Genomic DNA, 16,976 nt, shown 5'->3' with positions numbered 1-16,976 from the left:
AGTTTTTAATGTGGTAGATGCAAACAGTACAGGTTCATAAACAATGCCTGAAATATTCACATCAATGCCCCTAACTTTGATTAGTGCCAAAGACAGGTATGACTCAAACTAAAGGAGTTTACCTTGCAACATACAAATCGTGCTCAAGTTTCCACAGAGGGGAGACTATGAGAAAACTAATTCATAGAATCAATGAACACAATTTAGCTATTAAAGAAAAAGAAATAAACAGTGGATTGGCGAAACATTCAGTGAATTATATTTAATTTAAGAAATTATTTTTTTCATTATTGACACCGTCAGTTTTTCAGAGTTCACAGGAGATTATAAGGTGCTATTAAAATGCCGTAAATTTATGTGGCAGATCAGACTGAATGCAAATACCCAGGTCTGAATGATAGCATTAACATTAAATGCTTTTTACTAGCACAAAAACTTTTATCAGTAACATCCTGGTGGTGTTTGGTTTGACAGATTGTTTATTTTAGATTATTTTATTATAATTTACTTAAGTTTTACTTTTACTTTATATTTACATTTTTGTCTTAATCTGTATTATGCTCTCAGCACTTCCATAATTTTTCTACATTCTTTACTTTTCATTGGTCTGAAAGCCAGTTTCTGGAAAGTCATTGGATGCTTTTACATTCTGTTTCATTGGTTTAAAAGCCGATTCTTGGAAAGTCATTTGATGTTTTTATTAGTTTCTATTGGTCTAATAGGTGATTTCTGGAAAGTCATTGGATGCTTTATATCAGTGTTGAGCCCAACGAGCTCTTAGTACCTCTGTAATATTCTTAATATTTTCTAACGGGTTGAAAAGCTGATTTAGTCATTATTATTGCACACCTAATATTTAGGTAATTGTTACTTTTTTAGACGGACAAAACTGATTTAAGTTTAAATTCTGAAGAAGTTCTGTTTTTAAATTAAAGAATGAAAGCTCTAAATCGAACTTAAGGGTAGCTGTTTCTTTCTTTACCAAAAAGTAGAACATGGTTCTATGTTTCTCATTTGTCCTTAGGTTTACATTGTTAATCAAAATGTTGTGAGAAATGTGATTTTGACACTCTTTGTAGAAGTATCTATTGGCTGGATTTGAACCATTAACCACCTATATTCTTTATCTAAAGTCACAGCACTTTCACCTTGTGCTACAGGGAATGTTAACCAACTGGGGCATTTTCTTCACTGAGTGCTATCCATGGTGCTGATGGTTGTGCAACACCAACAGGCTGGTTTGCACTATATAAGGCAGCATAAAGTAAATTTCTCACTTCTTTCCTTAAGCAGTAAACTGTGTTTACACACTGCCAAGTGAAGAGCCAATGGAGGAGGCATTACAAAAACATATGATATAAAAAAGCTGACATAGGTTCATAGGTAGGTACTAGGCTATTGGCCCAAGGGCCTACGTAAGCCTAGCCAACAAGGTTCCCTGGCTTACGCCACCCAAGAAAGTTATTTTCCTGTGCCACTGTCGAGCAGAGACACAGAAGTGATCCCCGGAGTGTATTTCCTATTTCCCATCCACTCATCAAGATTTTTCTTGAAGAGTGCTAATGAACTTTGCTTGACCTAGATGGGTAGCCTGTTCCAGAGTATGGGAAGTGTCTGGGACAGGAATCTATACCTCCACCATGCCCTGTTTATTGTGGTGACAAGGTTGAGGTCCCTAGAGCATGTAGGTCAGAGGGATTGGGATTTCTTTAGGTGTAGCATGTCCAACAGCTTTGGGTTTGACATAGCTTTATATGTTAGGCAGAGATCACCTCAGAGTAGGTGATATGCTATGGAGTAAAGCTGGAGTTTTTTGAGATGGTCAGTGTAGGGCATTTGTTTGAGGCCAGTAATCCTCTTTGTGAGGTACTTCTGTGGCCTTTCCAGCTGCTGCAGATGTCTTGTGAGGTACATTCCAAAAGGGGCATTGTACTCTATAATGGGTCTAATGAGTGTCGAGTAGAGGGGAACAATGACCTCTTTTTTTCCTGGATGAGAACCCTTTTATGATGAGGTATGACATGTAGAAGGACTTCCTGACTACTGTGGTGATGTGACTATCAAAGGAGAGACTACTGTCCACCTGGGTCCCAAGGTATCTTATCACACATTCGGTGTAAAGTAGATTGCTGCCTATGTGGTACTTCATGAGTACAGAGTTTTTACCAGAGGGGATGACACTGCACTTTTTGGCATTGAGCTTGAGGCCATGGCTCTGACATCAGGCATCTGTCTCAGCGAGGCCCTTTTGTAGGATGTCCACATCATTTGGGGACTTGACTATGGCTCCTAGTTTGCAGTCATCTGCGAACTTCATTAGCCAGAGGCTTCTGTGTTAGCCTGTACTTCATAGAAGTAGATAACAAACAGGAGAGGTCCCAGGACTGAACCCTGTGGTACTCCACTTGTCATTGGTTTGAGGTCATATTTGGAGTCTGCAACTTTTACAGTGTGGGTTCTGTCAGTGAGCCAGTTGGCAACCCATCTTGTGATGTAGGGATTTATACCTAGTTTAGTGAGTTTAGTTATAATTCCAGAATGGGGGATGGTGTCAAAAGCCTTGGTGAGGTCAAGATAGGCTGTGTGAACCACCTTACCCTCATCTACGACTTTGGTGACTGCCTCAAAGAAGTTGATCAGGTTCAGGAGGCATGATCTGCCTTTCACAAACCTGAACTGGGTGGGATCCGGAGTTCGAAGCTTACCAATGTCTTTGTTTATGAGTTCCCTGAAGATACGTTCCATGGCCTTGCAAACTAGGCTCATCAGGCTAATAAGGCAATAGTTCCTAGGATCAGTGGTGGCTCTCCATTTGTGGAGTGGGATAACTGTTGCTGTGCGCCATTCAGCCGGCACTCCTGTAGTGGTCCTACTTTTACTTGTTCCATCAGTGAGAGCGGTGTCCAGATCCAGACATTGTAGGCCATGGAATTGGGGTTCTGGATGTAGTCATGAGGACAGCCCATCCAGCCATACCTCTCAACTGTACAGATTTTCGCAGAATGTCCAGATTTTTGCCTCATGTTTTTGGTCCATTTTTCATAAAATTGTGGTTTTCTGGCAAATTAGTGACAAATCATTAAAGACTGAAGTTAGAAAATAATACCAGACATTTGAGTTTCAGACTTCATACCCTTCAGAAATTTCATGCTAATGGAAAATCTGTTATTCTCTTAACTTTCTAAGTTTTGTACAAGCAATATTTAAAATTTGTTCATATTTTTGGGCCTTTGTCCAGATTTCTCATTCTAAGAGGTTGAGAGGTATGCATCCAGCAGATGGCACTCATGTTCAGGTAGTAAACCCAACTTCCAGTCAGGGTTGTGGAAGTAGCAGTGCAACTCTTGGTAGAGGTAGTTCTCATGATCTGGGTCAACTGCTGAACTGACTACTCTGCCATGCACAGGTCACACCTGTCCAAGATGCCAGGATGTAGAGCTAGCACAGTACTTGATTGTGTTCAGATGGACACACACACACACACACACACACACACACACACACACACACACACACACACACACGCACACGTTGAAAAAAAAAAAAAACTTGCCCATACCACCTCACGCACAGGCAAGCTGTCTAGACAGTACAGTACTGTTGAGTGCTATACATCTCTTGTTACTAGCCCTGATCACTGTATACTTTAATAAATACATGTGTTTCCTACTCTCTCTCTCTCTCTCTCTCTCTCTCTCTCTGCCACACACACACTTCTTTGGTGTCAGCCTAGCCTTCTTGGCACCCCTTCCCCACAACCTGTGCAAATGATGACTGTGCTCTGCCCTTTGCACATGTCCTTGTGATTTTCAGGTGGATATATGTGTGTTGCACACAGTGGATAGCTACTGCTTGCTTCCTCACAAGCTTGCATTTATCAACATATATTGCAGAAGAAAAATGTTTGATTTCTTGTTTCTATTCATTTGTGAATAATTGTTTATATAATTGTTGAACCTCATTGTACTTCAGTTAGTACTGTAAGTAAAGTAGTTGAAGCAGTAGGTACGTCAGTCTTGTGTCTTGCCATAGTTTTTCAAATGATGGCATAATTGACCTGTTCCATGGTTTATAGACAGCGGTCAAGTGAAATGCTTGATGCACAATACTGGGTAGGATATGTAGGTGTATATTGCAAACATCAGTCACATAACCTATTACTGACTAAGTGTACACCTCAGAAACTGTTCTGCTTAGGGGCATAGACATATTTTTGTACAAAAGTACTTGATTGTGTGACATTTTTGTTTTCTTCACAGGTTCAGCACTTACCTTGCTGTCAGTGCAGGTACAAATTTTGTCCTAGGGGGTTGTACCTGCCTGATGCTAAAAGAACACAGCTATTACATGGTTATGTAAAGGTTGTGGAGTTTGACAAGCAGCAGTTTTCATATATGTGCATGTGGGATCTTAGGCTTTGATCTAGTGTGTGTGTGTGTGTGTGTGTGTGTGTGTGTGTGTGTGTGTGTAGACATGCTATTCTTTGTCTCTTAGCCAGAGCCAGGATATACTGTACACACCTCTGTCTGCCAACACCATCTGAAGATGATGGTTCTCTCTGAGTCCTCATCTGTATCTGCTGCTGTTTTTGGTCCTGCCTCTGTTTTTTGAAACTGTGGGTCCTCCCCCTTGCTTTCCTAGTTGAAGCTCTTTCCTGAGAATTATATTGTGTAGTATGGTAAAGACTGAGTATTTGTGCAGAGGTGCCTGGGTATACTGCATGGCACCTCCTGATGTGTCCGGACAACAGAACTTTGATTTGAGAAATGCAAACACACTTTGTATTGTATTCCTAGTCTGACTGTAGGCCTTGTTGTGTCTTTGCTTGGTGGGGCTGTGTAGGTTTCTCGTGGGTGTCATGAGACAGGGTTCCACTGCGTAACCTACATCCCCCACTAGATGCCCTTGTGGAAAGTCACCCTCTAGCAAACTGTGTATAGCTCACAGATCTGCCATAGGTGATTTATGAAAACTGCATGGGTTACCTGCACAGACATTGTAGATGATCCTTTGGGCATTACAGACAACTGGACAGTTTATAAAGTGGTATCCTTTTCTGTTGATGTACTTCCTTCACTGTTCACTAGGTCAGGCTTTCATTTATGTGTGTTTGCAGTCTACGGCCCCGAGCACTTCAGAGGAATGTGCTATTGCATAAAATTCCTGCATGGGTTCTCACTCTCTTCTGTGGGGTACATGGTAAATAGATGTGATCCCTTGCATGTTGTAGCATTGAACTTAAAAACTGATGTAATATTCTAGAGGCTGATGCTAGTGAGACTCCTAATAATATCCCCTGTGGGTCTCTGAAAAGTACCAATAGCTAGTACAAAGTGCTACACATGTTTCCACTGGGGATGGGTTTTCCATGATTTCCTTTGGGCCTGAGGTGGGGGACAGCAGAGATTGCATAGCTCCTCTATTGTTTTGATGTCAACTCTGTGTTGCTCTGCAATTTCTGGGTCATGCAGTCCATGATAAGTCAAACTGGGTCTAAACACCCTTCTTCTTGCCTGAGGTCTGGCAGCAGCAGCATCACATTGATTTAATGCCTGTTGGCACATACAGCATAACGATGACAGCAACGACCCCTAACATTTGTTTTCTAAGTGTAATTGTGCCTGTATTCCAAAGAGATTTGGAGTTCAAGGCAAAAGTGAGCACTATGTGTACACAATTGCTGTATAGCTTCCTGAATAGCTCTGCCATGTTGGATTAGTTAATTAGCATGTAATTTAGCTCTTTATGCAGTCATTAGCATATTCTGCCATTTCCCTTTGCTTTGAGGCTCTACGCAATGAGTAGAGCCATTTAATGATTACTGAACATTGTGTGCGCCAACACGATAGCAGCACTTAATGTAACTATTAAAGAATCTGGCCCATTGTTTTAGTAGCAACTTGAAGGTATGCGTCTTGAAGATTTGAAAAAAAATAACAGTAGTTAATTTCCATTTGGCACAGTGATCTGTGATGCTTAGCATTGCTGCTTCCTATTTCTTGGTTCTTTAGTTTGGTTTCTAGCTGTGTCCCTCTTATCTGTAATCTGCGTGTGAGTTTTCTCCTTCCATGTCCCAGTGACATGCTATTAGGCATAATTCTCAACTTATTTGTCAAAGGTTCTGGACAAAGCCAAAATACTGGGGGACAAAGGCCCGCAATTTGTAAATATTTCTCTACTTCACTTAGATGGTTAATAGAACAACATGTTTTATAGCAAAATGAAAAATCAGTATGAAACCCTTATATTTGGCATTATTGACTGACTCTAATCCTCCGTGATTTACCATAAAAATAAAAAAAAATTGAGTGACAGTCCAAAAATATGAAGCAAAATCAGGGACATTTGTGAGGTATACTATTAAGTGAATTGATAGTCCTTTAAATTGCCTGTATCTGTATGCATGCATATGGTGTGTGAATGAATGTGTGCAAGTGTTCAGCAAAGGACCAGCATTCCATCTAACACCTTAAGCTTGTTGATTGTCGGGATAAATTGCACCTATTAGCTTTCATCTGACATTCTCCCATCCCCCTTCCAGTACACCTTTACCTCACCACTCTATCTTCTGGTGTTGCATCAACAGGGAAAACAGTTCCTTAACTCACTAGCTGAATCACAGATAATGATATACTCCTTTTTACTACCCCTCTTGTTCACACCATACCTCCTTACCTTGTATGAAAACCAGTTTCTCACGGGATTTCAGGTCCCAAAAGGCCATACTATCACCCCAGCTGTAAATCCTTCCACCTTCAACCATACTTACAGTACCAGATCCTATCCAACATCTTGTTCAGTCTATCAACATCTCAACCCCAGGCACATTAGCTCTAGATCCAAACACTACCACAAACTAATAAACAATTTCCTGAAGTTCATCACCAAGTATAGACTCAACCTAATACTTGGTGGTGATATTCACCACCTGGCCCACTCACTTCAGATACACATACTCCCCTCTACTTGCAATCTAAGCTACAAACCTACAATTAATAGGCCAACTAACTCTCTCCTAGTCTGTCATCTCAATACTAGAAGCATTAATAACAAGGTACATGAATTGCATGCACTTCTGGATGTCCACTCCCCTGAGATTCTCTGTTTATCTAAAGCCTGGTTAAAACCTAACACTAAAGACAATGAAGTGTTACCACCTGGGTACAACATACACAGGCTGGATCGTGCTTCGAGGAAGGGGGGTGGGGTAGCTGTACTCTATAAATCTGAGTTGAATGTCACCATAGATGTAATACAACCTCCTCAGATTAATAACTCAGAGAATCTTGCCACCAAATTGCAACTTAATAAAAATAAATGCATTAATATCATCTGTATGTACATTCCCCCAGGTAACAATATATCTACATTTGAAGATATCCTGCACTGACTATCATGTCACTACCCCCAAGAAACCCTACTACTTGGAGACTTTAACATACACTGGGGCACCTCTTCCTCAGAATCCCCAACCACCCATATTAACCTGCATGCATTTACACAAATCATATCTACCCCTACCAGGATAGGTAAACCCAACCAAAAAGAAAGTATACTTGACTGGGTACTCATAAACAGTCACCCCCAACTGTACATATCTGGTACCCTCCTTAATGGCCTAAGCGATCACCTTCTCACATATGTAATTAAGCACAAAACCATTAATTCCCAACAACCCTTACTCAGAAAGGTTAGAAACAATAAAAACTTTGACCCTGCCAAATTCCAACAAGAACTAAACTCATGTAACTTGAGCACTTATCCAGGCATTCTCTAAAGTATTCAATTGTATTTATTACTGCTTGGTAGTAACTTGATTAAAGTGTAGCTATCATTCTAAGTCTTTTGGATTAAGCACTTGGGCTTCAGACCAGTTGTTTTACATTAGGAAGGTTTGTGGCATGCACTGTGGTGGCAGGACAGGTAGCTTTCATCCTTCTAAGTTGGGAACTGCTGATTGAGAGCCCAGTGTCTGTTATTCTTAAAGTGTATTAGTTCTGGTTTAGGCACTTGGGCTTCAGGCCAATTATTTTACATTAAGAAGGTTCGTGGTCTGCACTCTTGTGGGGGAAGAGGCTGGACTCTGCCCTTCTGATCTGGGAATTTCTGGTTAAGAGTTTATAGTGCCTGAATATTTGAACTGTATCTTACTGAAATTGGTGCACCTTGTTTGCTGTAGCATAGACTAGATCCAGGCCTGCTGAATCTAGCTTTGTTTATATGCTTGTTGTTTGTTTGCTTGTTATTTCCCTAGAATGCTAATTCCACCTAATACGTGGCTTCTCAGCGCTTCTGTGGATCACTAGTGATATCTGCATTGCTTACTGTACTTATTTCCTTGTTTCACTTGAAAGAAAGTTACTGTTTGTCATTTTTGCATTTAAGTTACCTGTAACACATTGCACTTAAGTTACTTGGCACTTGCGAGCTAAAGCAATTATATAAGTCAGCACTAAAAATTAAAAGCACTACACCCTCACTCCCCACTGGCCCTTGTTTTCAATTAAGGAATTCCCAATATTATTCTAGCATGTCCAAAGGTCAGTTGTCAATCTCCTCTCCGGTCCAGCTGGTGAATCTGGGAATCTTGAGGCAATGTTACAACTGCCTCATGTACACAGACAACCCTCTCCTCCCAACAAATTCCAACACATGTGAGAGATGCAACCATATAGCCAAACTGGAGGCTAAGCTCTCTCAACTCAGTACTGGCATAACCAGTCAGGAGGAGAAGGAAACCACACTCACTACAATTCCAGTCTCACATAGACCTACCACGACAGCAAACCAAACACATAATCACACAAAAACATACTTGGAGGCTCTAAATAAAGATCTGCCTAAGCAGCAGAGACCTCCAAAGCAGATACCCAAGCAAACGCTACCCCAAAACAAAACACATGCAACACATATCTCACAAAGCCAGTGTGCCAAACAGTCACAGCCCTTAAGACTAAACAACACACCTGATACACTTGTAATAGGTGACTCTATCGCCAGGCACACTGACATCCCGCTCACCAGGCTGAACAAGGAGAGGGTCATGGTGAGCAGCCTGTCGGGCACTAGGATCCGCCACATAACACAAGCACTCAGGTCACTCCAAGGCAAGTACAAATATGACTCAGTCATTGTCCATGCTGGTGTGAATGACCTGAGACGTACCTCCCTGGACTACATGAAAAGAGACATAAAGGAGCTCTCTGAGCATGTAGCCCAGGCCAGTATGACCCTGACCTTGAGTAGCATCTTACCCTCACCAAGAATGATGCCACAATATGAAGACAAGATGATCAATTTCAACAACTGGCTTAAGTACTGGTGTCATTCAAAGGGGATCCAATGCCTGTCAGCTTGGGATGATATGCTCGACAAGCAACAATGCTTCGCTAGGGATGGCTTGCACCTGTCACCCCTGGGCTTTCGGATATTGGCAAAGGGTCTTGCTACCCCCATAGTGCCTTTTTTAGGCAAGGCTCAAAAGACAAACCCACCTCCATAGGTATCACAAGGGATAAGAAACTAAGAGTAATGCTACTCAACGCCAGAAGTCTGAACCTCAAGATGCACACACTCGAAACTCTCCTTAGCATGGAGAACATCGATATCTGTGCAGTAACAGAAACCTGGTTCAGGGCTCCCGAGAGCACCCCAGCACTACCAGGTTATACCTCATACCATGCTTTTCGGCCCCAAAACTTGGACCGAACCACAAAAGGAGGGGGAGTATCAATATTCATCAAAGATACCCACACCTCCAGGTTGGTGGCAAAGCACGAAGTATCAGAGACTATCCATGTGCAACTAACAGTGGGTAAAACTGCCTTCCAGTTTATAGCCTGCTACAGACCACCCTCCCAAACCCAGGAACCCCACTCGGGCTTTCTGAGAATACTGGAAAATATGAAGGTCTCTCCAAACACCATTATATTGGGCGACTTCAACTACCCAAACATAGACTGGGAGCATTACTCTAGCTCCAACACCCTAGCCCAAAGGTTCCTAGAATTTATAAACTCAAATGCTATGGAACAACTTGTTACCACTCCCACAAGAGGGGAAACATACTGGACCTGATCATCACCAACATGGGGACTCTATGCTCCAGACCAGAAGTGTATCCCTCACTGGTAAGATCAGACCATAAACTAATCTCACTGGATATTCACATCCCGACCCCAACCCCTGCCCAGAAAACCACAGTGAAAAACTTCTCTAAAGCAAATTTCACACTCCTCAAAACCGAGGTGGAATCCTTCAAAGCCCCCGGGCCTGTGGAAAATACGGCCCAGACCGCAGAATCCTTTATAAAAGCATTCTTTGAACACCTTCAGGAATGCATGGATCATGCGATCCCAAATAAAACCAAGATCCATTCCTCCAAAGGCAGACATCCTGTCTGGTGGACCCCAGCCATAAACAAACTATACAATAGAAGGAGGAAGCTACTAAATGATAGAGCAAAATCCCAAAAAGGGAAGGCATCACTGATCAGTATTAGCAAAAAACTACGGGCACTCATAAAATTGTCTAAGGCCAGCTTTGAGAGAAAAATTGCACAGGACACTAAGAATAATCACAAGGCTTTCTTTAGTTATGTTAGGAACCTGGGTGGTAATTCCCAGATATGCTCAGAATTAGTCCAAAATGACAAAAAATACACTGAACCCACAGACATTGCCAACATCCTAGCTGACAGGTTCAGCGCAAACTTCTCCCCCCCTTCCCCACCAAAAGGGCAAATATCTATCTCAACAGAGTTGCTGCCCCCCTGACATCTCAGATGCTCAGGTAAGAGCCGCCATCTCCAAAGCAAAAAACACAGCATCAATGGGACCAGACGGTGTCCCAGGCTGCATCCTACATGAACTCCAAGAAGAGCTAAACCCAAACATAAAACTACTGTTCAATCTCAACCTTACTACAGGATATGTGCCCAAAGAGTGGCATACAGCAACAGTGGTCCCTCTCCATAAAGGTGGTGCCTTAACGGATCCTGGAAACTATCGCCCCATAAGCCTGACTAGCTTGGTCTGCAAAGCTATGTAAAGGATCATCATGGACCTCATAAATAAAGATATTGGGGATCTACAGACACTGGATCCTACCCAGTTCGGCTTTAAGGGCAGATCCTGCCTCTTAAACCTGGTTGATTTCTTTGAAACAGTCACCAAGGCCATTGACGAGGGGAAGGTGGTCCACACAGCCTACCTGGACCTGCAAAAGCCTTCGATACAATACCCCACTCGGGCATTATAGATAAGCTCACCAGCTTAAATATAAACCCCTATGTCACTAGATGGATTGCAAACTGGCTCAAGGACAGAACCCACATGGTTAGAATTGCTGGAGCCATGTCAGACTCCAAACCAGTTACAAGTGGTGTCCCACAAGGCTCAGTCCTGGGACCTCTCTTGTTCGGTATATATTTCTCAGAGGTACAGGCCAACACGGAAGGACTGTGGCTGACCAAGTTCGCAGATGACTGCAAACTGGGCGCCATAATCGACTCTCCAGCCGACACAAGCATCCTCCAAAAGGGCCTCATAGAAACAGACAACTGGTGCCAGAGCCATGGCCTCAAGCTAAATGCCAAAAAGTGTATAGTCAGCCCCTTTGGCAAAAACAAAGTGCCCACAAATTACCACATAGGTGGTAATCCATTAAGTACAGAAGAAGTAATTAGGGACCTGGGGACCCAAGTTGATAGCAATCTCTCATTTGACAACCACATGGCCAAAGTGGTTAGAAAAACATTTTATATAGCCCACCTAATCATGAAGGGATTCACATCTAGATCAGTGGAGGTCATCGTGCCTCTTTACTCATCCCTCATCAGGCCCATAATTGAGTACAATGCCCCTTTTGGGATGTACCTTACCAGACACCTGCAGCAACTGGAAAGACCCCAAAAGTACCTCACCAAGAGGATCAAAGGGCTCAAACAGATGCCATATGCTGCCCGGTTAAAGAAACTCCAGATCTACTCAGTGGCATACCGCCTGTACAGAGGCGATCTGTGCCTGATGTATAAAGCCATGTCCAACCCGGAATTAATGGACATGCTGCACCTCAGAAAATCCAAATCCCATCGAGCTATGCTCGAGACTTGAACCTCAGCACTGAAATAAATAGGACATGCTGGAGGGACAGATTCATAACCCAGAGGCTCCCTTCACTCTGGAATAAAATCCCAGTCCAGGTTAGGCAGAGTCCCTCATTGATTCTCTTCAAGAGGAATCTTGATGAGTGGATGGGAGATCGTAGGTTTACCCCGGGTATCACTTCTGTGTCACTGTTAGACAGAGGCACAGTATACTAACCTCGAAAAAGGGCATAGCAAAATAAATTTTAAATGGGTGGCGAAAGCCAAACACATTCTGGCTAGGCTTATAAATGCCCTAGGGCAGATAGCCTAGTATGAACCTATGAACCTATGTAATTGGTCTATTCTAAAACACCTCCCCTTAGAGGAAGCAGTAGTATACTTTAAAAACAAATTCATTGAGATCCTTGATTTGCATGCACCTGTTCGTTCAAAGAGAACCAAGGCAAAAACTGCACCATGGCTTTCTATAGAGTCTAAACTCAAAATTACCCTTAGAAACAAAGCATGGGCTTTATGGCGTTCTTCTAAAGACCCTCAAGATCACATTAAATACAAGCAATCCAGGAACGAAACCAAAAAATCAATTTTACAAGACAAAAAACAATACTACTGTAATTTACAGACAGTAAGTCAAAAATAACCCTCAGAAGTTTTGGGCACGTTTAAATAATCTACTACATCCTGGACAAACTTTAACCCCAATCCCTGCTGCTGCTATTGATAAAATCCCTGAAGATGTTTCTGATAGTTTTAACCAATTCTTTACTGAGACAATTCAAGCCCTAGCTAGCCAACTACCTCCTAGCTCCCCTTGTCCTGAAAGTAGCACCCCTAGAAACCTACTCTCGTTCAGCTTCCAACCAGTCACCACTTCACTTATCCGTACCTTGATCAAAAAATTAAAAGCCACTACACTTTCTGCCGATCAACTCCCTGCTGAGTACCTGCAAAAATCAGCTGATGCTGTTGCTTACCCCGTCTCAATACTAATCAATCGAACCATAGTAGAAGCTAAAATTCCCACCATCTGGAAAATATCCTATGTAATCCCACTTCACAAAGGAGGCAGCTCTACTGAATTCTCCAATTATAGGCCAATAGCTATACTCTCTCCACTTGCAAAGATTATGGAAAAATGTATTCATAGACAACTCATGCACCACCTAATCCAAAATCGCCTTATGGCAGACACTCAGCATGGCTTCCGTCCTCATCACAGCACTACTTCAGCCCTCCTAGCCTTTACTAACACCATAAACCATAATCGCAACAATAATTTTATATCCTCAGCCCTCTTTTTGGATCTTTCCAAGGCATTCGATATGGTTGATCACCAGCTTTTAATCCACACTCTGCAAACATTCTGTCTAGATACTGGAGCCCTCCAGTGGTTTCAATCCTACCTGAATGGTCGACAGCAGGCTGTCCTCTGGCAGAACAAACTCTCTAACCTTCTACCTAATACCCTTGGAGTACCACAAGGCTCTATACTAGGGCCCTTGCTGTTCTCCATCTTCATTAATGACCTTTATACTGTCATCCCAAAAGTAAGATGTATCCAATATGCTAATGACTCTACTCTGATTTGCTCAGCCACATCTCCAGTAGAGTTATGGTCAGCTACCCAGACCACCTTTAATACAATAGAAAACTGGCTTTCTGAACATCGTCTGATCCTAAATCCCAAAAAAACTAAAATGCTGTTATTTTCACCAACACGTAGGTCTACTGCTTTCACCTTTACCATAAAATCAAATGATGGCACAATAATCTCCCCTGACCCATCTACAAAACTATTAGGTGTCATCATAGACAATAATCTACAATTTGACCTACATGTTAACCAAACTATCAAAACCATAAATAAAAAACTAGTTTCACTTTACAGAATCAAAGCCTTCCTAACCCTCCAGCTAAAATTGCCATAGCTCGCTCTCACCTTCTTTCAACCCTTCTGTATGCATCCCCTCTACTCTCGAATTTAAACAAGGCTGTCCTTAAACTCTCAATTTGCTACAACCACATTGCCAGGTTTGCCACTGAGCTGCCTTTTAGGACACATCATTGCATCAATCTAAATCAGCTTGGGTGGCTTGAACTACCCAGCCTAATCCAGTATAACCAACTGATTATGGCCTATAAAATCCTCTATAAACCAGATAATATTCCTGCACTTAAAAATATTATCACCCCCTATAACAATCCTAGACCGCTTCGATCCTCTAACAGACTACTAATTCAGACTAGCAAAATTAATAACACAGCCGGTGATTCACTCTTTGCAAACTCTGTAAGTAGATCCTGGAACTCTCTTCCAGCTGATATTACCTTACTTTCCACCTTAGGTCAATTAAAAACTAGACTCAAACAACATTTGTCACTTAACTGGCTATGTCAATGTATCAAGCCTGGCTAGCTCTCTCTAGAATGTGTAAAAATCTGTTAACCAGTTTACTGTGTAATTTAATTTAATCCTGGCTTGTGCTCAGGATTAACTGTAACCTGTGGAACTTTGTTTAACTTGCTTACTTATATAATCTCTGTAAATAGTCTGTTTGTAATATGTAATGCTGGTATGTAATGCTGTATCTGCTTACCCTTGGAGCTTTTCTCCCCGGGCCTCCACTGAAAATGGACATGCATCCAGTCGGACTATCCCAGTCAACAAATGTAAAATAAAATAAAAAATAAATAAATTCTAGTTTTGTTGTAAATGCAAATAGGAAAAATCAAGTACTGAAAAACGAATATTTCACTAAAACCGTCTTGTAAATGTGAATTCCTTTGTATCTTACATCTTTTTCCTTGTCACTAGATATAACTGTGGAGAGATGTGCACTATTAGTTTATGTATAAAATCAGACGTTGCAGCCGACACCAGCAGGCTTTATAAAGATAGTGCAGTTTATTCTATTCAAGTCCAGAAAAAGCAAGTTTTTTTCTAAACTAAATTACTTCTGTGGTTTAAACTAAAATTAACAAGCCAGTGCCTTCCATCCTAGATGGTTGGGAAACTGTCTCTTGACAGTATTCATCTCTTATCTCCTTTTGGCAGGATTACTTTCTAACATACTCTCTAAGGTTGCTTATGATGCCTGCCTGTCTCCTAGTGCAGCTTTTCTTGAAATTAAGCCCCTTTTACTAACTACAAGTGCTCTCTATCTTGGTTTGTACATGTTCATTCAACAAACCTCTTCTTACTAATATAGGTGGTAGTTCTCTGCACTTTGTAACACATTGAACTGAACAAAACATTATCACTATGTAAAGAAAGAACATTCTCTTCACACCTTTTGGGACTCTAGCATTACTTACACTGCTATGGATACATTTGTTGGGTCCCAGACACATTATTTATACCAATATATACTTATTTTGATGTCACTTTGTAGTTTTATAACTAGTGAAAACCACTCTGCTACCAAGCTATGATACAATAGATAAACACACACACGTGTGTGTGTGTGTGTGTGTGTGTGTGTGTGTGGTATGTAGCTTTATATACACCCACATATCTAGATCAACATACACACACACACACACACACACACACACACACACACACACACACACACACACACACACACACACACACAAGAAGATAAGCTGATTATGACAATAGAATGGTTTACTATCATAATACTGAAAGTCATATTTTTTCATGTAACCAAATGGTAATGTTGGAAAGCAATAATGTCAAATGAGTATTGTGATGATCGACACAACAACAGTTCATTAAAGTCAAATATAGAACAAGGAAGGCAAACTCTTCACTGAAAGGACTTCTCACCAAAAAACCCAAGAAATGAATGAAAAGTAGTGAGATGACCAACCACGATGTACAAATTCCTCTTATAACTGAAAGAATCCAAAAGGCAGACACGATGTAAAACGTATTCCAGTTTATTGAATAAAAATGAGCGCTTTCGCGTAGTTCCAAGCTACGCTTCTTCAGATAACTTTCTTACAAATAAAACTACACTTATATACTAGAAAAGGCGGGATATAAATTGATTAATTACTTCAATCACACAATTAAGTGGTTATGTCTTAACCCATACACTACTAAGCTGGCAAAACATATATACAGCAAGTCAAACTCAGTTAAAGATATCAGTTAACATTTAGAAATCAAACGCTAAAACAAATAACAGGCTTAAATTTCTAAAATGTGTACATTATGTTTCTAGATCACTAACCAAATGAACAAAAAGACAAAACCACCTCCTTAGTGTATATAACCCCAATACTTAGATATTTACTTGTATAATAACAAAACATGTAAAATATTCTGTATCTAATAGTATTAAAAGTCATACGTCTATTTACCATAAAACTAAATTATTTACTATTAATACCACATGTTATTGTCCTTTTTTATATATATGTACCTATTAAATGTATATATGACTGTTGTATGACTATATGTAATATATAATAAATTCAATAAAATATCTTAAAAAACATATTTTAAAAATGTATATATTATGCATGTATGCATATAGAAACTAATATATTTAAACGACATATACTTTGTACTCATCAATTTAAATATGGCGTCACAAATATGCATATATGTGTAAATAAAACATAAGAAGTATATACATTATGTGTATCACTCGTTGACAAAAACCATAATGCACACTATAAGAAATAAACTAGGAGAAGCTCATAGCTCCACTAGGGTCAAACACTAGAATCAAATCAGGCAACTGTAACAGCCTCATATATAAAAAGCCTGATGCAGAATCATAAAACCGGAAGATATATAGGCACGTCTACCATATAAATAAACATTCTTTCAGATAATACAAAATATATATAATATGTATAATAAAATATATAATTAATCATAGTAGAGCTACTA

The sequence above is a fragment of the Protopterus annectens genome, chromosome 3.part0, assembly GCF_019279795.1.
Source record: "Protopterus annectens isolate FY-2018-M chromosome 3.part0, PAN1.0, whole genome shotgun sequence".
NCBI classification, from domain to species: Eukaryota; Metazoa; Chordata; order Ceratodontiformes; family Protopteridae; genus Protopterus; species Protopterus annectens.
The sequence above is the reverse complement of the archived record's forward strand: the minus strand, read 5'-3'. Positions refer to the sequence as shown.